A 21,559-nucleotide genomic window follows, 5' to 3' on the forward strand; every position below is an offset into this window, starting at 1 on the left:
CGTCAGATAGAAGACAGTGATTGTGTCAGGAGTGGGATGTGAATGGAGCCTAGAGCAACAAATGACAGTCTTAGAGGGCTTATTCCTTCACCCTCTCACTTCCCTGGTCCTTCTCGCATGAACAGAGAGCAACAATACCTGAAGTCCAAAGGCGCAAACAATTCGATGTTTATTGGGGTGAACGTCCAGCAAGCATGATTCCAGTTTCCTTCCTTAGTGTTCCCTTCTCAGCTCTGACACCAAAGAGCTTTGTCTGTGTCCCTGTTTCTGTTCCCATCCCAGTTCCCATTTCCCCCTGTAGCAAAACATGATCCCAATTCCCCCATCCCCAGTCCCTGGTCCCATTCCCCACCCCCACCTTCCTGATTGACTGCAGACTATATAGTAAAACCTGAGTTTTGCTTCGCTATTCCTTAACCAATCATTTTACTGAAATTTAACTAACCAATCCTAATATACTGTAACATGATTATCTAACCAATTATATTCCACCACCTTCATTGGTTTATACCCAACAAAATTAATGATACAGCAGGCAGAAACAATCACAGAACCAGACAGAGACCATGCAAATAAACATACAAAACAATACAGAAGGGAGGATTTCACAACTACATCTATACAGACATAAGGGTTTTCCAGCTGTGTCTATTGATAAGTGAGTTCTTGCCAGACAGGATGCTACCAAACTAAGTTTCCCTTTCTCTGGAGGTGATGGAATATCAGGACAGGATTGTATTCCTCACAGCCCAATAGCACCTTATTTCAATGTGACTAGTTGGGAATGTGTGAATGTGACCACACACTTCCCACCTTATGGCTGCCTTTGCTGCTTAGCCGAAGAACCAGGCCTCAGACTGTCACAGTAAGAGAAGGCCATTACACAGACAGACAGTGATTTTTTATTCTTTCTTTTATACCTTTATAACTAGCTAAGTGATAAAAATACACCTAAATTCTTAAAGTACAGGCCTTTGCAGACTGGCCTGAATATCTGTATCCTAACAGTCCTCGAGGTCAGGCAGCCTCTGGGTAAGGGGGTGGGGACTCAGATCCTTTCTACAGCCAATTGCACCAGGGTCGTGTATAAACCAGGCAAGTTCCCCACAATAGCCAGACCAGATGCCCCCTTTACACTTATGCTCTGTCCTCATTGCTTCTCTGTCTCCCTTCCCCCCATCTCTGCTGCTCCCCCTCTGGGCTTTCTCAGCACCTGGCCCCACAGCGCTTCCTGCCAGCCAGAGACTGCGCTATCTGCACCTGCAGCTGTGGCCTCTCTCCTGCTTGCTAAGGAAAGGAAACTTTCCAGGAAATGGCCACAGCTTCTGGGAATCCCTGTGTGGCTGTCAACAGAATTTGGGTCCTGGCACACAAGGCAACATAAAAGCTGAGCACCCAGACAGGGGCTTGAACCCTGGACCCTCAGATTAAGAACCTGATGCTCTACCAACTGAGCTACCTGGGCTTGTTAGGAAGCATCTTCACCATTCACCACAAGAGTGAGCGGGCAGGCAAAGTGGGGGCAAAAAAAGTCCCAGGAACCCCTCCTCTTTTTATGCACAGCCACTGCCTGTCAGCAGGATTCCTCCTCCTCCTCAGGGAGACTAAATCTCCCAACCTAGACAGCCGGTCCATCCGCTGCACATCAATCCCCCATGCCTGAGCCTCCCTGCCAAAGCCCTGCACCTGGCCCCATACAATTAAGTCTCATGTCTCGCTGAGAACTCGACTTCTTGTGCCCAGAGTGTCTCGGCCCCCTCAGCAGATGACCTGAGAAACACAGTGTCCGGCTTTTCCAAAGAAGAGCTTAGACCCCTTCATCATGTGGCCTAAAGTATAAGGCATCTCCCTGTGGATCAGATGATTCAGGATTTGAGTCCCCTCGTGGTTGTGATCACTTTGTGCTGCAAGTCCTGCTTTCTTCACAGCTGGAACCTCTTCTTGGTCACTCAGGCCAGTGCTCTGGCTTCAGCTAGAGCCCCAGGAAGGAGTTGGGGGTTGGGTGTCACAAAGGCTGGGGCATGAGCCCCAGGGGCTTCCAGTCTCGCCTTTGTCCTTCCTGACTTGCCAAAGAAAATGGGCGGCTCCACTTCCAAAGTGAGCACCCTCAGGGGCCCAGCCCTGCTTTCCTACCTTCTTCTGATGTTGGCCACAGAGCATCAGCAGCTGCCCTGCAGGGGTTTGGCATGGTAGGGAGTCTCTGTGGCTGTCTGCTGGCCACACATAGGCATGGTCCTCCCCTCCTCTTGCCCTGCCCTCAGTTGCTTTTAAGCCTTCCCTTGGAGCTGTCAGCACCAGCTGCCCCTGCTCAAGGTGCCCAGAGGAGGAGAGGTGCTGGGCTCCCACCTGCCCTGCCCAGCCCAGCCCTGCTTCCTTCAAGCACAGTGGCAAGTACCAGACTTATGGGCACCAGGTAAAGCCATGAGAATCCCAACCCTAAGACACCAGTACCCAGCTCTAGAGCCCTGACCCACCACAGCCAGAAGGGAAAGACTTGTTCTCCTACAACTGGAGACAGGGAAGTTGAGCACTGCAAGCTCCAGGGCTTCACCACAACCCAACACAAGGTCCCACTGAGATTTGAACTCAGATTGCAGGATTCAGAGTCCTGAGTGCTGCCCGTTACACCATGGGACCAGCTCCTGCTGCTTTTTCTGCACATTGGTGACCCTCACAGGGCTGGCTCATGTAAGGGACTGTTGGCCCCTTACTAAAACTTAGTGGGGTTTTTGGTTGGCTAGTTCCCAGTCCCAATAGAAGGGGGAAGGGCCAATGGGAAATCAGGACCCTGAGACTGACAGTCCCCTGGGCAATCGGGAGAGGCCAAAGCTCCAAGTTAGCCGCACTGACAGGCCAGGCAGTGTAATGAGGGAGTCACCAGGCCAGGGGGACCCATCCTCCGTGGGAGCTGGAACTGCCTGGGTCAGAGTGGGGCAGAGCTAAGGAGAGAGCAGGAGCCCGAGAAGAGCCAGGGAGCAGAGCTGCGCAGGTGTAGTGCCGGAAACTGCTCCCTGTAGGACTTTGCTACCTCTAGCAGTTACTGTTACCTGAGGTTGTTCTTATTTGCTGACTTGTCCTAATTGGCTAACACTTGACAGTGGTTTCTCTAGCAAAGGCCAGTCCCTGGCCTCTTGGTCCAGACATCCTCATTCACACCAGGCTGGGGTGACCAGATGTCAAAGATGAAATATTGGGACGTGGACGGCAGAGCAAAAAACAAAAAAGCCAGAGGCTCCCCCCACACCGCCAGGTGGCAGTGGCACAGCCCCATCTCCACCCAACTCTCGGCTCAGACCCCCGATACACCCCCAGCTCCCCCATCCCCTCGCTCCTGGGCCCAGCCTGGGCTCCGAGCTCTGCAGCCGAGCCGCGCTCCAGGTCCCTCCTGCAGCTCCCGGGCAAGGGGCGAACCAGGCAGCCGGGCCCGGGCCCTCCTGGCAGGAGCGTGTCTGCCCCACATGTGTCTCCGCCCCCCGCCCACCTGGGCCCTGCCCGCTCCACACTGCCCCCAGCCCCACTGCGCTGCCCCGCAGGCTCCAGGGCTGGAGCAGCCTCCGTGCTGCGCTCCCGGCCATGGCCATGGCCCGTGTGCAAACCTGGGAGGGAGGAGGATGCCGCGTGCTTGGGGAAGAGGCAGGGCCAGGGCGAGGATTTGGGGAGGGATCCAATGGGGCAGTGTGGGGGTGGGGCTGGGGGCAGGGCCAGGGCGGGGATTTGGGGAGGGCTCGAATGGGGCAGTGAGGGGGTGGGGATGGGGAGGGATCCAATGGTGGAAGGAGGGGCGGGGCGGGGGCGAGTGTCCCTCCAGGATCTGCCTGTGTGCCGGAGCAGAGGGCAAAATTGTTTGTTTGTCCAGTGTCCTGACCAAACATCGGTCGGGATGTGGGACAAACAAGCAAATATCGGGACAGTCCCGATAAAATCGGGACGTCTGGTCACCCTACATCAGGCTTCAAGTTGAGAATGATTTCCCCTTCCCGCTCTGTGGGAGGGGAGACTGTTAAACGCGCTCTCTGTGCGACTGCACATGGCTAAGCAAAGAGAACAAACCCCCAATCCCCCCTGTGCTTTGGGAGCCAGGTTTGCGGTGGGAATTCTGTAGTTCAGATGACTTCACGCCTGGGCATTGGGATTCTTTACCAGTTTCTCTGGCATTGGGGCAGTTTTGTGCTCACAGCTGTGATGGCCGAGTGGTTAAGGCGTTGGAGTTGAAAGAGCTGAAGGGAAGCACTGACTATCACAGTGACAATACAACTGACCAGCATTGCGGGGGAGGCTGAGGGAGATCCGCACTCACCAGGTCTCTTCTCTCCCCCACGGTGAGCCAGACACTGCTCTCCCCTGGCTCTCACTCTAGCAGCTGGATGCCAAGGAGCCATTTCCCCACAGGAAGTGCATTGAGTGCCCCTGTGGTGCTGGGGGGCTGGCGTTGCTGCTGCCTGTGGGGCTGGCAGGGGGGCTGATGTCTGCACAGACTCTCAGCTGCCAGGCTGGAGGGGGCACTTGGGACCTTACCAGACTGGCTCAGTGAAGACGGGGGGTTGACAGAGCAATACAGACACTCTCCAGAGCACGGAGCAGCAGCCGCCCATGCAGCCAGGCAATGAGCATTTCCCACAGCCTGGAGCCCAGGGGGAGGCGGCAGCTGCTGTTCCAGCTCCTCGGGGACAGGCCCTGTCAGCCAACAGCCACTTCTTACTCCCCACAGCTACGGGCGCCGGGTTCCTCCGGTGGGGGTGTGGAGCAGCCGTTCGTTTTCCTGTCCTTTTGGTGTGCAACTGCCGACAAAAACATCCCGGACAGAGAAGCAAGAGGCCAAAGTACTACCATGCAGCTGCCAAAGTAGCTCAGTTGGGAGAGCGTTAGACTGAAGATCTAAAGGTCCCTGGTTCAATCCCGGGCTTTGGCAGGCTCTGTCATCTGCCTTTGTGCAGGGGTGGCTTGTTTTCTGGGAGCACAGCAGTGCCTGCACCCAAGGTGAGTCCCTGAGCTTGGGCTCTGCAGTAGGAAAACATAGAATGGGCTTCTGCCCCTAGTTGGCCCACTTGACCTTTACCAAGGAGAGATGGGAGCTGTCTTTCCCAACGTGGCAGGGAGAGAGCAAGGCAGGGTGGCCCTCAGGAATGGTGCCAGAGAGCTGCTGGGCAGCGACAGGCAGGGATTGGGGATGGAAGCTCCTTTGTGCAGCTGAGCAAGGGCAGTGCCAGGGAAGGGGCATCTGTAAAAGTGACCCAGCAACACCTCTCCTCCTCTGGGCACCTAGAGCAGAGGCAGCTGGTGCTGACGGCTCCAAGGGAAGGCTTAAAAGCCACAGAGCAACTGAGGTCAGGGCTAGAGGAGGGCAGGACCATGCCTAGGTGTGGTTTTCAGACAGGCACAAAAATACCCAGCCAGGCTGCTCCCTGCCATGCCAAACACCCACTGAAGGTCACCAGCATGCGGGGCGGCTGCTAATGCTCTGTGGCCAACATCACAAGATGGTAGGAAAGCAGGGCCAGCCCCCATGGTGGGGCCTCTTACCGTTCCCATTCACGGTGCTCACTTTGGCAGTGGGGCAGGAGATTTTACCCCAGGAGGCTTTTCCCCAGCTGGCGAGAAGCAGAGAAACACCCAGGCTCCGAAGACGCTATGTAGCAAGTACCCTCCAGCACAGGGACAGGCGCACATGCTAGCCCGGGCAGCTGCCCATTTTCTTTGGCAAGTCAGGAAGGGCAAAGGCGAGACTGGAAGCACCTGGGGCTCATGTCCCAGCCTTTGTGACACCCACCCCCCAACTCCTTCCCGGGGCTCTAGCTGAAGCCAGAGCATTGGCCGGAGCGGCCAAGAAGAGGTTCCAGCCCTGAAGGGAGCAGGACTTGCAGCACAAAGTGAGCACAACCACGAGGGGACTCAAATCCTGAATCATCCGATCCACAGGGAGATGCCTTATCCTTTAGGCCACATGATGAGGGGGTCTAAGCTCTTCTTTGGAAAAGGGGGACATTGTGTTTCTCAGGTCATCTGTTGAGGGGGGCCGAGACTCCCTGGGCACAAGAAGTCGAATTCCCAGCGACACATGAAACTTAATTCTATGGGGCCAGGTGCAGGGTTTTGGCAGGGAGGCTCAGGCATGGGGGATTGGGGTGCAGCGGACGGACCGGCTGTCTAGGTGTGGAGATTTAGTCGCAGAGGCACAGGAGGGAGGAGGAGGAGGAATCCTGCTGACAGGCAGTGGTTGTGCAGAAAAAGAGGAGGGGTTACTGGGACTTTTTTTTTGCCTCCCTTTTGCCTGCCTGCTCACTCTTGTGGTGAACGGTGAAGATGGTCTCACCAAGCCCAGGTAGCTCAGTTGATAGAGCATCAGGCTCTTAATCTGAGGGTCCAGGGTTCAAGCCCCTGTCTGGGTGCTCAGCTTTTAAGTTGCCTTGTGAGCCAGGAGCCAAATGATTCCTGGTGCTGTCCACCAGCCACATGCGGATTCCCAGAAGCCGTGGCCATTTCCTGGAAAAGTTCCTTTCCTCAGGAGCGAGGCCACGTCCACAGGAGCAGGCCTAGAACACAGTCTCTGACTGGCAGGAAGCGCTGTGGGGCCAGGTGCTGAGAAAGCCCAGAGGGGGAGCAGCAGAGATGGGGGGAAGAGAGACAGAGAAGCAATGAGGACAGAGCACAAGTGTACAGGGGGTTCAGGTCTGGCTATTGTGGGGAACTTCCCTGGTTTCTAAATGACCCTGGTGCAATTGGCCAGAGAAAGGATCTGAGTCCCCACCCCCTTACCCAGAGGCTGCCTGACCCCAAGGACGCTCTTTCTACTCTCCTGTGTGGCAGAGACCTCGTAACCCCAACAAGCTGGGCCCAGGAATCCTGGGGGGTTTGATGACCCCCAATCTTGTCATGATCACTTGAACAGGGGCTACGGTGTCCCCACTCTGGGCACTTCCCTGACCCACTCCTCATTGCATGTGCTTCAAGCAAACACCATTTATTACCCAGCAATCGATGTAAAACATAAGGAAAGATGGGAAAGGAAAACACGTCACCCTGTTCTGTGGTGCAGGGAGATCACAACCAGCGTCTCTGGAGGGTCAGGGCAGGTCACAGTCTCTCCCTCACATGTCCCAGGCCTCCTCCCCAGGCCCTGGCTGTGCTGCAGGGACACCACGGGCTGGACACTTGCTCTGGCAGTGGCCACATGCTCTAGGTGACAGGCCCCTTGTTCCCAGTGTCAGCCCCCATGTAGGGGATATGATCCCCCCACCCCCAAAAGTCTGGCCTGCAAGATCTCTTGACGGGTGGCATCTCCTTGCACTGGGCCTTCTGCCCAGGGTCCCCCTCGCTCTCCCACGCTGCTCACTGCACCCACCTCCAGCCCCAGTGCTGCTGCGGCTCTGCCTCCAGCTCCCTGGGCTGCTCCTCTGGCTCCGCTTGCTGCAGATCTGCTCCCAGCACAGATCTGCGCCCTGGGCAGCTTCTACGGCTCGTGCTGCTGTGGCTCAGCTCACAGCACAGATCTGCTCTGGTTCTCCCTGGCTGGTGCAGCTCTGCTCCCCGGCTCTTCTCGGGCTCCTGCTCTCTCCTTAGCTCCGCCCCACTCTGGCCCAGGCAGTTCCAGCTCCCACGGAGGATGGGACCCCCTGGCCTGGTGACTCCCTCATTACACTGCCTGGCCTGTCAGTCCGGCTAACATGGAGCTTTGGCCTCTCCCCATTGCCCCTGGGGACTGTCAGTCTCAGGGTCCTGATTTCCCATTGGCCCTTCCCCCTTCTATTGGTGCTGGGAACTAGCCAACCAACCCCCCCCCACACACACACACTAAGTTTTAGTAAGGGGCCAACAGTCCCTTACACAAGCCAGCTCCGTGAGGGTCACTGATGTGCAGAGAAGGCAACATGAGCTGGTCCCATGGTGTAAGGGGCAGCACTCAGGACTCTGAATCCTGCAATCTGAGTTCAAATCTCAGTGGGACCTTGTGGTGAAGCCCTGGAGCTCCCAGTGCTCAACTTTCCTGTCTCCAGCTGTGCAAGAGCCACTCTCCCCCCTCCAGCTGGGTGACTCACCCACTGGAGCCAGGTCTTGGGTTGTGATGGCCACAATGGGTTGGGGCTCTAGAATGTGTTACCCTGTTGCCTGTGGTTTGACCAGGTGGTTGGGATTCTTGCTGCTTCACATGAGGCCCACAAGTTTGGCCATTTCACTTGCAGCGACACGTTACCTCTTGTCCACATGGCATTTAAAGGAAGGAGGGCCAGGGCCAGGCTTCATAGTCAGGGCTAGGCAGGAGGGAGGCAGAGTCCCAGGCGGGAGCCCAGCACCTCTCCTCCTCTGGGCACCTGGAGCAGAGGTGGCTGGTGCTGACAGCTCCAAGGGAAGGCTTAAAAGCCACAGAGCAACCAAGGGCAGGGCCAGAGGAGGGGAGAACTATGCCTATGTGTGGCCAGCAGACAGCCACAAAGACACCCAGCCAGCCTGCTCCCTGCCCAGGGGTGGCTCCAGGCCCCAGCACGCCAAGCGCGTGCTTGGGGCGGAAAGCCACTGCGGGCACTCTGCTGGTCGCTGCAAGGGCCACAGGCAGCGTTGCCTTCTGCGGCTTGCCTGCAGAGGGTCCGCTGGTCCTGCGACTTGGCAAGCTGCCGAAGGCAGCCTGCCTGCTGTGCTTGGGGCAGTAAAATGCCTAGAGCCGCCCCTGTCCCTGCCTTGCCAAACCCCCACTGAAGATGTGCTTAATCCACTCTGTGTGGGGAGAGGATGTGTGGTTGGAAGGAGGAAAAGCCTTGGGCTGCACTGGGGGAGTGCAGAGCAAGGGTGACACCCTAAAAAGCTGCAGCAAAGGGATGGACAGGTGGGGTGCATGGATAGAAGAGGCAGTGAGCCTAAAATCTAAAAGGGGAGTGTGGGGTCTGGTGGTCAGAGCAGGGGAGGGGGGTTGGTGGTCAGAATTCCTGGGTTCTATCTCCAGCCCTGGGAGGGGTGTGGGGGCCAGTGGTTAGAATGTGTGTCGGGGGGAGAGCAAATATTGGGACAGTCCCGATAAAATCAAGACGTCTGGTCACCCTACGTCAGGCTTCAAGTTGAGAATCATTTCCCATTCCTGCTCTGTGGGACGGGAGACTTTTAAACGCGCTCTCTGTGCAACTGCACATGGCTAAGCAAAGAGAACAAACCCCCAATCCCCCCTGTGCTTTGGGAGCCAGGTTTGTGGTGGGAATTCTGTAGTTCAGATGACTTCACACCTGGGCATTGTGATTCTTTACCAGTTTCTCTGGCATTGGGGCAGTTTTGTGCTTACAGCTGTGATGGCCGAGTGGTTAAGGTGTTGGAGTCGGAATCTAATAGGGTTCCCCTGCGCAGGTTCAAATCCTGCTCATAGCGAGGCCTGTGTTTTAGCCAGTCTCTCACCTGGGCAATACCTCTGTACAACCCCCTGAGCCACTCTCAATTCTCTCCCCACCCCAAGTAAATCCTGTTCTGCTCCTTTCATCGAGATCCCTGGGACACCCCCTCACACTGTGTCCCTGAGGGGTCAGGCAAACTCTCAGCACCTAAAGCCTCTGCCACTCACCTGGTGCCCCATAGATCAGCCAGAGCCCTGGTTCTGCTCCTCTCTCTAGAGTGTGAAAGGAGCCAAGTCAGCGACTCCATGGGAGCTACGGGGCTGCAGAACCAACAGAGGAAAAATAGGTGCTCAGCGCCCACTGGCAGCCAGCTCCCCCCCCCCACTACAGGCCTTGCCGACAAGCTCCTCCTCTTCTCCTTCAGCGCCTCCCACCTGCCAGTGATCAGCTGTTCAGTGGGGTGCAGGAGGCACTGGGCGGGGAGGGGGAGGAGCAGGGATGGGAAGAGGTGGGGGAGGGAGAGGAATGGGGCAGGAAGGTGCAGGATGGGAATAGAGGGGACAGGGGTGGGAGCTTGGGGGAAGGGGTGGAGTGGGGACAGGGCAGAAAAGGGAGGATTTGTCCTGGGCCCTGCACCCCTCTAGGGCCGGCCCTGAAGGGAAGCACTGACTATCACAGTGACAATACAACTGACCAGCATTGCGGGGGAGGCTGAGGGAGATCCGCACTCACAGTGATGCCAGGTCGTTTCAGCAGGGCTCAGTGAGCTTTATGCTTCTCATGGAGGTGGATTACCAGGAGCGCTCCAGCTGCACAGCCCAGGTGCTCCATGTGCCTTGCGAGTGTGGACACCTCAGGCGTTAGGGCACCCGGGGCTGCTTTAATGCGCTCTAACTTGCAAGTGTAGCCAAGCCCCTAGACTATGTCACCTGTGTGACTTACTTGTGCTATTGTAATAAATACAATAGACGTGCAATGGTCAGAAATCGCACCAGCAGAGAAGTATATTGCAGGGAAACCATAAGGAAATTAAGAGTTTAAATTATCCTGCACATGTCCCACATCCCACTAAAATGAATCCAACCCACAGGGCACATGGGCAGAAGTATCGGTGTCAGGATGCTACATTGTTAGCACAGTAAATGAAGCTGCAAAATAAATGATGTTTAAATGACCTCACTCTATTTTTTACAATCCTGTGTTAAGAGGTAATAGATACAGATGGACACCAGGCAGGGTCGTTTGGAGGATGAAGCCTTTATGCTTCCATCCCCCACCACTGTCAAGTTTTAGCCAATTTGGACAAGTCAGCAAATAAGAACAACCTCAGGTCTCAGTAACTGCTGCAGGTAGCAAAGTCCTACAGGGAGCAGTTTCTGGCACTACACCTGCCCAGCTCTGCTCCCCGGCTCTTCTCGGGCTCCTGCTCTCTCCTTAGCTCTGCCCCACTCTGGCCCAGGCAGTTCCAGCTCCCACGGAGGATGGGACCCCCTGGCCTGGTGACTCCCTCATTACACTGCCTGGCCTGTCAGTGCGGCTAACTTGGAGCTTTGGCCTCTCCCCCTTGCCCAGAGGACTGTCAGTCTCAGGGTCCTGATTTCCCATTGGCCCTTCCCCCTTCTACTGGGACTGGGAACTAGCCAACCAAAACCTCCACTAAGCTTTAATAAGGGGCCAACAGTCCCTTACTTGAGCAGGCCCCATAAGGGTCACTGATGGCCAAAGAAGGCAGCATGAGCTGGTCCCATGGTGTAATGGGCAGCACTCAGGACTCTGAATCCTGCAATCTGAGTTCAAATCTCAGTGGGACCTTGTGGTAAAGCCCTCGAGCTCACACTGCTCCACTTCCCTGTCTCCAGCTCTGCAAGAGCAATATTTTCCCCTCCTGCTGGATGGGTCAGGGCTCTAGAACTGACACCTGAGGGTTGGGATTCTCACGGCTTCACCTGGTGCCCACAAGTCTGGCACTTGCCACTGTGCTTGAAGGAAGCAGGGCTGGGCAGGTGGGAGCCCAGCACCTCTCCTCCTCTGGGCACCTAGAGCAGAGGCGGCTGGTGCTGACAGCTCCAAGGGAAGCTTGAAAGCAGCGGACGCCAGGGCAAGAGGAGGAGAGGACCATGCCTATGTGTGGCAAGCAGACAGCCACAGGGCCAGCCTGCTCCCTGCTGTGCTGAACCCCCACTGAAGGCCACCCACAGGCCAGCATGCAGGGTGGCTGCTGATGCTCTGTGGCCAACATCAGAAGAGGGTAGGAAAGCAGGGCCAGCCCCCCTGGTGGGGCCTCTTACCATTCCCACTCATGGTGCTGACTTTGGCAGTGGAGCCGCCCATTTTCTTTGGCAAGTCAGGAAGGGCAAAGGCGAGACTGGAAGCACCTGGGGCTCATGCCCCAGCCTTTGTGACACCCAACCCCCAACTCCTTCCTGGGGCTCTAGCTGAAGCCAGAGCATTGGCCGGAGCAGCCAAGAAGAGGTTCCAGCTGTGAAGAAAGCAAGACTTTCAGCACAAAGTGAGCACAACCACGAGGGGACTCAAATCCTGAATCATCCGATCCACAGGGAGATGCCTTATCCTTTAGGCCACATGACGAGGGGAATCTAAACACTTCTTTGGAAAAGCCGGACACTGTGTTTCTCAGGTCATCTGCTGTGGGGGCCGAGACGCTCTGGGCACAAGAAGTTAAGTTCCCAGCGACACGTGAGACTTAACTGTATGGGGCCAGGTGCAGGGCTTTGGCAGGGAGGCTCGGGCATGGGGGATTGAGGTGCAGCGGATGGACCGGCTGTCTAGGCACAGAGATTTAGTCTCCCTGAGGAGGAGGAGGAATCCTGCTGACAGGCAGTGGCTGTGCAGAAAAAGAGGAGGGGTTCCTGGGACTTTTTTTGCCTCTCTTTTGCCTGCCTGCTCACTCTTGCCTGCACACTGGGATAATCACTCTTGTGGTGAATGGTGAAGGTGTTTCCTAACAAGCCCAGGCAGCTCAGTTGGTAGAGCATCAGGCTCTTAATCTGAAGGCCCAGGGTTCAAGCCCCTGTCTGGGTGCTTAGCTTTTAAGTTGCCTTGTGTGCCAGGAGCCAAACTCTGTTCACAGCCACACAGGGATTCCCAGAAGCTGTGGCCATTTCCTGGAAAGGTTCCTTTCCTTAGCAATCAGGAGAGAGGCCACATCTGCACGTGCAGAGAGTGCAGTCTCTGGCTGCCAGGAAGGGCTGTGGGGCCAGGTGCTGAGAAAGCCCAGAGGGGGAGCAGCAGAGATGAGGGGAAGAGAGACAGAGAAGCAATGAGGACAGAGCACAAGTGTACAGGGGGTTCAGGTCTGGCTATTGTGGGGAACTTCCCTGGTTTATACATGACCCTGGTGGAATTGGCCATGGGAAGGATCTCAGTCCCCACCCCCTTACCCAGAGGCTGCCTGACCTCAAGGACTGTTAGGATACAGAGATTCAGGCCTGTCTGCAAAGGCCTGTACTTTAAGAATTTAGGTGTATTTTTTTCACTTAGCTAGTTATAAAGATATAAAAGAAAGAATAAAAAATCACTGTCTGTCTGTGTAATGGCCTTCTCTTACTGTGACAGTCTGAGGCCTGGTTCTTCGGCTAAGCAGAAAATGCAGCCAGAAGGTGGGAAGTGTCTGGTCACATTCACACATTCCCAACTAGTCACATTGAAATAAGGTGCGATTGGGCTGTGAGGAATACAATCCTGTCCTGATATTCCATCACCTCCAGAGAAAGGGAAACTTAGTTTGGTAGCATCCTGTCTGGCAAGAACTCACTTATCAATAGACACAGCTGGAAAACCCTTATGTCTGTATAGATGTAGTTGTGAAATCCTCCCTTCTGTATTGTTTTGTATGTTTATTTGCATGGTCTCTGTCTGGTTCTGTGATTGTTTCTGTCTGCTGTATAATTAATTTTGTTGGGTGTAACCAGTGAAGGAGGTGGAATATAACCATGTTACAGTATATTAGGACTGGTTAGTCTAGAGAAGGAGTGAGGGTACCAGGCGGCGCAGCGGTCGGGGCCGCGTGGTGAGTGTCCCGCTGACGTGCTGGCCGCCCCCCTTCCCTCTCCCCCTGCTCCCTCCCCTTCCCCCCCACTAGACCGGGCGCGCACTCTGCAGCACAGGGAGTCCCCTGGCTCCGGCCGCCCTGTAGGGTTTTTTGTTTTGTTTTTCCCCTGCTTTGCCGGCCGCGCCGTTGTTCTTCCCCCCATCCCCCTGCTTTGCTGCTCCAGCCCCACCTTTTTTTGTGTTGTCCCCCGCCCCCCACTTTGCTGCTCCAGCTGTGCCGTGTCCCTCCCCCCCAGCTTTGCTGCTCCAGCCCCACCGTTTTTGTGTTGTCCCCCGCCACTTTGCCATTCCAGCCCCGTCGGGTCCCCCGCTTTGCTGCTTCAGCCGCGCCGTATCCCCCCACCCCCGCTTTGCTGCTCCACCCGTGCCGTTTTCCCCTGTTTTGTTGCTCCGGTGGCCCCACCCCATTTTTTTTTGCTTGGGGTGGCAAAAAAGCCAGAGCCGGCCCTGCCCACACCTGACTCCCTGCCATCTTTACAGGGGCCTGACAAGCTTTGCTTGTGTTTGGATTCTGCAAAGCAGAGGAGCAGGTGACGTTTTCCTTCCAAGTTGTGTGTGAGTCAATCTTTGGGCAGGTCTGCACTACAAAGTTGTTTCAGCAGAATTATATTGCTCAGGTGTGTGAAAAACACACAACACTCCCTCGGTCGGCAGCTTGTGGCGGGTGCACACACTGCAATGCCACGTCTGGTGACAAAACTGCCCTGTTTTGGTGACAAAATAAAACGACTTCGATGAGAGGTCTAGAGCTTTTTGCAGCAAACTTAAAGTGACAGAGTAGATGCTGCTGTTCATTATATCACCATAACTGGCCTCCTCCAGTATCCCACAATGCCCGCCGTGAACTCGCCTGCCCTGCATTCCTGCTACAGAGCCATGGGCCCCTCCCCTTTCATCGCTCTGGGAAGTTCTGACAGCTGAGCCTGCTGCTCTGCTCCGGCAGCCAGGAGCAAATCACTGCCATGGATGCTGCTCTCTCCCGCTCTGTGAACACAGAGCAGGGTGGCGGGAGCTTCCATACATTGTAGGGGGGGCACCGGCATCCGAACTGTGACACCACCATGACACCCCTTCCCTCGAGGAGGCTCTTACCTTCTAAACAGGGACGGCTGTTTTCTTGTAAAATCACTAAAAGGGAAGGAGAAAACTCGAAAGAGGTTCCTCCTGGCGCTGACGTACGTGAACCCGAATACTCTCTCAGTCCTCAAAGAGAGACCTGGAGAAGGAGACTTGCTGAAGCAAAGCCACAGGGGTCTCTGAGGTTTCCCTGGCCCCTCGCCCCCCTCCTGCCTGGCTGATGTCAGCATCTCTCTGTGAGGTCACCACCTCCCCACCACCTTTGACCAATAGTCTGAGGTCCTGCAAAAGTCCTTTGTGATGTCACTGCCACACCCCTCCCTTGCTGTGCTAATGTCCTGCCCCTGGCCAGGCACTTTGGAGGTTTGAGCTACTCCCTGTGGTCACCCCACTCAAGGAGCGTTCGTTCTAGGAAGCAAGCCGGCTAGACAGGAAAACATCAGACGCTGCTCCCAATGCTACACTCAGTTTTTCAGAAATTAGTCGACTTTATGGCCAGAAGAGACCATTAGAGCATCTAATCTGACCCCCTGCATATCACACGCCTCCTGTATGACACAAGAGCTACTTTTGAGGCCAACACATTCCAGAAAGGCATCTAGTCTTCATGAAATGACATCAGGAGATGGTGAATCCACCACTTTCCTTGGTAGCTTGTTTCTGTGGTGAATCATCCTTGCTGTTGAATATTTGTGCCTTATTTGTAATATGAATTTGTCTCTTTTCACCTTCCAGCCATTGGATCTTGTTATGCCTTTCTCTGCGAGATTAAAGAGCCCTTTCATACCCGATCTTTTCTCTCCATTAAGGCACTTCAACACTTTAATGAAGTCACTTATCATTCATGAAGGACCCCCCGCCGCCGAATTGCCGCCTAAGATCCAGAGTGGAAGAATCTCCGGAGGCCCGGACCCCACGAGAGTTTTCCAGAGCTCCCGGAGTTAGTAAAGGACCCCGCTCCAGGAGCCCCCAAAAACTCTTGTGGGGGCCCCTGCAGCAGGCAAGTGCTCCACTTACTCCCCCATTTGGGCAGCCCTGATGGGACCTGGAGCTACTGTCATTGCAGGACTCCTATGAGACCCTCAGCTGGTCAGTTTGCACTCTGCTCTTGGGACTCTCTCTCCTCCTCCCTCTCTGCTGCTCTCCTCCCCTAGACATTGAACCCAGCCCTTGCTGCTGCCAACACCAACTGGCAGAAGGGCCTATAAGTCCCCTGCCTGAGGGGAGGCCAATGCATGTGGTCGGCCATAAGCAATATGATATTTTCTGTCTTATTCTCTATCCCTTTCTTAATGATTCTCAAGATTCTCTTTGCTTTTTTGACCGTCATTGCACATTGAGTGGATGTTTTCATAGAACTATCCGCAGTGACTCCAAAATCCCTCACTTGAGTGGCAACAACTATTTTTGGCCTCATCGTTTTATATGTATAGTTGGGATTATGTTTTCCAATGTGCATCACTTTGCATTTATCAACAAATCTGCCATTTTGTTGCCCTTTCACCCAGTTTTGTGAGCTCTTTTTGTAACTCTTCGCAGGCTGCTTTGGACTTAACTTTCCTGAGTAGTTTTGGATCATCTGCAAATTTTGCCACCTCGCTGTTTGCCCCTTTTTCCAGATCATTTATGAATATGTTGAATAGCACTTGTCCCAGACCCCCTGGCGGGCACCACTATCGACCTCTCTGCATTTTGAAAATTGACCATTTATTCCTACCTTGTAATCAGTTATTTACCCATGAGAGGACCTTCCCTCTCATCCCATGAGAGTGTAATAGAGCAGAATAGGGCTTCCTTGGGAGGGGGCGTGAATTCACAATATTTCAGGGGGTTGTGCACATTTATTGTCCTGATGAAAAAGTGTGTCTGATACTCAGTCTTTGCTGCTCCTGCCAGCTGTGACTGCTGAGGACATTTTCCTTCTCTGCTCCAGGGTCTCTCCTCTGCCAGATTCTCAGCATGTCAGGCCCCCTGCAGACTATGGCAGAGCAGTTTGGTAATAGGCTGCAGGACTCAGCATGTAAGAATGTAGCTGCTGTAGCACCTTGACTGTCCATGGGCCAAATCCTGCAGCCCAGGATAACCTCCCACTGATGGCAATGGGAATTGAGCCTTTGTAACTAGCTGCTGGTACCTGAGGTCTCAGTTACGGATTAAACTGGTGGCAAACAGAGCTTCAGCCAAAGAAGTGAAGGATGTAAGTGAAAGAGCAAAGCTGGCCCTGGGGAGCTGCTGCAGTCCCATCACCACAGCTGGAAGGGAGAAGAGGAAAAACTCCCTAAAGTGCTGGGAGCAGCCCCGAGAAAAGGAAGTTTGTCAGTGAGATCAGTAGCAATAACTGTGAAATGAAGGAGTGCTTTCTCCTCTGTGCCGACATGGTTGAATTGTGTTACTTTACTGTGAGATAAAGCTTTAAAATATCCTGCTCTAATTTCAGGATGGGTCTGTAACCATAATCAGTCTCTGTGGGAAGTGGCCTCTAGATAGTGATCTTTGGGAAGAGCTGGATGAAGAGCCTTCCTACTCACCAGGAGATCCTGGCTTGGCCAGCCAGTTCTTCCTTGCTGAACCTGGCTTGTCTGTCAGGCTCCTTTCTTTTATTTTATTTCTTCTCATGAAAAGAAAAGACCTCACTGCACAATCCCTGTAAGTGCTTGTTCAAGACACAGAGACCCTTCCTTGCAGCTAAGTCTTAGAAAGTGTTAAGTGGTAAGTATGGAGCTGATGGAAAGGTTACCATGACTCAAAGCTGAGCTGAAGTTGCTGTGACTGAAACACAGAGCACTAATCAGTATCTGATCACAGCAGCTTGTGGGAGAAGCACATGTTAGAAGCCCTTTGTCAGCTCAGCTGTGGCTTTCTGTGCACTGAGCCAGCCTGCTCAAGGTCGGCAAGTCTTGATGGAAATGAGCAACATTTTTACTTTGGAATTTGAAGGTTTAGTCTTGGACCATCAAGTAGAATGGTTGCAAAGGTCTTCTTGGGGAAGGCACTATGGCTTAGTAGGCTAAAGCACCTGTCTAGTAAACAGGAGATCCTGGGTTCAACTCCCAGTGGTGCCTTATTCTATAGCTTTTGTCTCCTCTGCTCACATTTTCCTGTGTCTTCCTAGGAAACAGAAGAGACCTCCCTTGACAATCCAAGTAATTGCTTGTGAAGGAAAAGGCTTCTTTCCAGCAGAGCATTGGAGAGAATCAAATCCTCAGTCTGGTGTTGATGAAAAGGCTATTGGCATTGGCAAGGAGGTTGCTCCAGCTGCAATTTGCTGTGACAGGAGAGCCTGTGTCATGCGCCCATGCGATTCGCTGGGGATATCTGTGCACAGAGCCCCTTCTAGAGGGTTCTCTGCAGGGCTTGCAGGAAATGGAGAATGACTGTCCTTTCACTTTTCATGTTATTGTTGATGAAAAATAGAGCAGTTCGGGGAGAAGTCCCAGAGCGTGGCACCATGGCAGAGCTTGCCAAGAGAGCTGCTGGATAAAGAGCAGATTCAGCATCCAGTGCTGCCTTGCTGAATGTGCCTCCTCTTGTCCCCTTTTGGTCAATCTTTTTTGTTAACAGAGAAGCCCGACTCTGGCTCGCCATGCAAATGCTTGCAAACGAAACGGGTCTCTTTGCTGACAACTGTCAAAAGGAGGCTTTGGATAAACATGGAAACAAGGTCAAGGTCACTGAAACTCATCCTGCATGTGCAGCTGTTGAAGCTACAAGGCAGAGCACTAAGCACAGTATTACCATGGCTGGTCACAGCAGGATCTCTGTGTGGTGGGATCCACGGGGTACAATCCCAAACTGTGGAACTGCTCTGTTTTCTTCTCTCTCCAGCCTGGGCTGTGTCTTACAATGCTGCACTAGTGTCAAGCAGCAAAACCCCCTCCATGTGCTGTGATCACTCAGCCAACAACATGCAGCAATGCACCCAGCTAAGTTGCATGAATGCTCTATAAGCCACTCCTCAATTATACATAGAGAGACACCAGCATATTTCCCCAGCCCTCAGCCTTGCACCTCAGAAATGTACCGTCTTACACTGCTCAAAACCTCTTGAAAAGTGCAAGCTCATTAATTAATTCGCCACTTCCTCAAAAAGAAAGTGAACATGCACCAGCCTTTTTAATCTGAGCAGCTTTCCCAAGCACTTTGGACAATTTCACAAGTAAGTTTAAAACATTAAAATAAGTTTATTAACTACAGAAAGATAGATTGTAAGTGATTATAAGTGTTAGGCAGAGAGGTCAAAGCTGGTTATGTAAATGAAAATAGAATCTCAGTGTGACATTCTAGACCTTTGGGGGAGCGGCTGTAACCCCCATATTCCTCATTTTCATATAATCGTGATCTTACATATAGAGCATGACTTGTAAGGTATCAGGGGAAGGGATATGATCTGCTGAAAGTCATTTCTCTACCCATAGATGTATACCATTCATGCATATGAAGTTATGAGAATTGTGTAGTATGGTTGTCACTATGCTGTAAGCAGTGATGAGCTGCCAAAATATTAACAACCGGTTCCCTCCTTCTCACCTCACAAGGGGGTTGTGCCCCCCGGGAGGTCATGCCCCATCCAACCCCCCATGTTTTTGACACCCCCCCAGGACCCCTGACCCATCCCCCCCTTTCCCTGTCCCCTGACTGCCCTTTGCAGCCCCATCCAACCCCTCCTCTCATTCTTGATGGCCCCCCGGGACCCCTGCCCCATCCAACCACCCCTTCTCTCTGTCCCTGAGTGCCCCCACCACCTCATCCAACCCCTGCTCCTTCCTGATTGCACCCCGGGATCCTTGCCCCCATTCAATCCCCCTGTTCCCTGCCCTCTGACCGCCCTGACCCCTATCCACCCCTCCACAACCAACCAAATACCCCCTCCCTGCTCCCTGCCCCCTTACCACACTGCCTGGGGCCGGGACCCGGTCCACTCCCCCAGGACCTCAACCAGCCCTGCAGCGCCCGACTCCCCGGGCCGGGCCGGCACTGGGGCCAGAGCCGCTCTGCCAGCACTGGGGCCGGAGCCACGGGGCCCAACTCCCCGGGCCGGGCCCGAGCTGGGGGTGCTTGGCTGGGACCGGGCTGGGGCACTCGGCCAGGGCCAGAGGGAGCCATTCCGCCCCTGCGCCCAGCTTACCTGCCTGCTGCTTTTTTCTGGCTTCCCGTGAACATTTGATTCGCGGGAAGCAGAGAAGAAGGAGAGGGGAGCATTCAGGAGAAAGAGGGAGGTTAGCTGGGACCAGGCAGACAGCTGCCTGAGCCTTTGTTAAATTTAAAAGCTTTTTAGAACCAGTTGTCCTGGAACCACCAGTTCTAAAAAGGCTTCTAAATTTAACAACCGGTGTGAACTGGCTGGAGCTCACCACTGGCTGTAAGTTGGGGGAATCAGCCATCACCTGCATGAGGCCACACATGGGGAATTGCTCAACCTTGCTTGGAAAGACACATGGTGCTGGGCCCCCCATCCAACTGAAGTCTTCAGTGTCACAGTGACCCAAGGTGTGTGCACAGAATGGGGATGGTGTATGTATGGGTCGGTGGATGGATGGATGAATTGATTTCTGCATGTGTTTGTGTGGTTTTGTGTGTGTGTGGGGAGGTGTTATTACAGCTCTGGGGGTTGTGTTTGTGGCTGTGCAAATGTGTGTGTGTTCATGTGGCTGGATTTGTGCATGTGTTTGCATCTGTTAGTAGTTGTGTTGATGTTGGCTGGATTTATGTGGGTGTTTGTGTATATTAGCAATTGTGTGTGTGTGTGGCTGGATTCATGCATGTGTTCGTGTATGTTTGCAATTGTGTGTGTGTGTGTATGTGTGTGCGAATGCTCAGCTGCCCTCTGCCGGTGCAACAACCGTTTCTCTATATGTCCCAGCCCCCATACCGTCGACCCCGGTGGTGATTTCCCCATCTTACAAGGGCTGGCTGGCCTGACACTTAACCCCTCTGTGAAGTGTGGCGGGGGCTGCAGCTCACCCCCTGTGGGGCAGGAGGGCCCAGGTGTGGGGCACTGGGCTCCGATGCACCTGGAGAGCAGCTCAGGTGAGGCAGGGCAGGGCGTGTGGTGTCCGTTCTGTGTTGCCTGGTGCTGGGCCATTGCACAGTCCCCAGCCACGCCGCACAGCGCACCCCGAGAGGGGGCAGGGGGCCAAGCTGACGATCCAGCACGAGGCGAGAGGATGTGTGGTTGGGGGGAGGAAAAGCCTTGGGCTGCACTGGGGGAGTGCAGAGCAGGGGTGACACCCCAAAAACCTGCAGCAAAGGGATGGACAGGTGGGGTGGGTGGATAGAAGAGGCAGCGGGACTAAAATCTAAAAGGGGAGTGTGGGGTCTGGTGGTCAGAGCGGGGGGGGGGTTGGTGGTCAGAATTCCTGGGTTCTATCTCCAGCCCTGCGAGGGGAGTGGGAGCCAGTGGTCAGGGTGTGTGTCGGGGGGGAGCCAGGACTCCTGGGTTCTCTCCCTGGCTCTGACTCTCTCTTGTGCAATCCCTCGGCAGTTACCCAACTCACCAGCGTGTGGAAGCGAGGGGCTGGGGCCGGGTTGTGACACAGCCCAGAGTCCCGTACTGCCCCTTTGTTACCCAACCGGGGCAGGGTGGGGGATGGCCTGGGAGACCTGCTAAGAAAGGTGCTTCTGGTGGGTCTGTGTGTGGGTCACGCTGCCCCCTGCTGGATAGACCCCTCTAGGTCAGAACCAGTCTCAGCCCGGGTCAGACCCTGGGAGCCCAGCCCCCTCTGTCGCCATGGCCATGTCTATTGGTCTCCTGGAAAGGTCCATTCTCATGGGTAGCTGTCCAGTGGCAGTGAGTTCCACAGGCCTCGGCACACGCTGTGTGGGGCAGGAGGTCCTTGTGTTGGGAGCAGTGGGAGTGAACTGTGTGCGGTTGTGTCTCTGAGCACAATTGCGAATATTCTGGTGTGTGTGTGAGTGTGAGTGTGGCTGGGGGTGTGATTGTTTCTCTCTTTGGGGTTGGGATAGCATGCCCCTCTGGGTGTGTTGTGTGTGAGTGTTCTTGGGACTGAGAGTCCCTTTGTGCGTCAATGTGTGTGTGTGTGTCACTTGCTGCAGGATACAAAATCCTGCAAAGCCACCACACACACACACACACACACAGAGCA

The 21,559-nt window shown here is 54.4% G+C and overlaps 9 non-coding genes across 9 annotated transcripts; 7 read left to right on the forward strand and 2 right to left on the reverse strand.

Annotated features, from left to right (window-relative positions):
* Positions 1-1,392: 1,392 nt before the first annotated feature.
* Positions 1,393-1,465, reverse strand: TRNAK-CUU. Its single transcript has one exon. It is a non-coding gene; the product is annotated as a tRNA-Lys (tRNA).
* Positions 1,466-2,565: 1,100 nt separating this feature from the next.
* Positions 2,566-2,637, reverse strand: TRNAQ-CUG. Its single transcript has one exon. It is a non-coding gene; the product is annotated as a tRNA-Gln (tRNA).
* Positions 2,638-4,836: 2,199 nt separating this feature from the next.
* On the forward strand, positions 4,837-4,909 carry TRNAF-GAA. Its single transcript has one exon. It is a non-coding gene; the product is annotated as a tRNA-Phe (tRNA).
* A 1,404-nt stretch (positions 4,910-6,313) lies between these two features.
* On the forward strand, positions 6,314-6,386 carry TRNAK-CUU. The gene has a single exon. It is a non-coding gene; the product is annotated as a tRNA-Lys (tRNA).
* A 1,486-nt stretch (positions 6,387-7,872) lies between these two features.
* TRNAQ-CUG lies at positions 7,873-7,944 on the forward strand. The gene has a single exon. It is a non-coding gene; the product is annotated as a tRNA-Gln (tRNA).
* A 1,319-nt stretch (positions 7,945-9,263) lies between these two features.
* On the forward strand, positions 9,264-9,345 carry TRNAP-CGG. Its single transcript has one exon. It is a non-coding gene; the product is annotated as a tRNA-Pro (tRNA).
* A 1,703-nt stretch (positions 9,346-11,048) lies between these two features.
* Positions 11,049-11,120, forward strand: TRNAQ-CUG. The gene has a single exon. It is a non-coding gene; the product is annotated as a tRNA-Gln (tRNA).
* Positions 11,121-12,277: 1,157 nt separating this feature from the next.
* Positions 12,278-12,350, forward strand: TRNAK-CUU. The gene has a single exon. It is a non-coding gene; the product is annotated as a tRNA-Lys (tRNA).
* A 5,094-nt stretch (positions 12,351-17,444) lies between these two features.
* On the forward strand, positions 17,445-17,518 carry TRNAT-AGU. The gene has a single exon. It is a non-coding gene; the product is annotated as a tRNA-Thr (tRNA).
* The last annotated feature ends 4,041 nt before the right edge of the window (positions 17,519-21,559 follow it).

This window comes from Mauremys reevesii, linkage group 12, assembly GCF_016161935.1.
Source record: "Mauremys reevesii isolate NIE-2019 linkage group 12, ASM1616193v1, whole genome shotgun sequence".
Lineage (NCBI taxonomy): Eukaryota > Metazoa > Chordata > Testudines > Geoemydidae > Mauremys > Mauremys reevesii.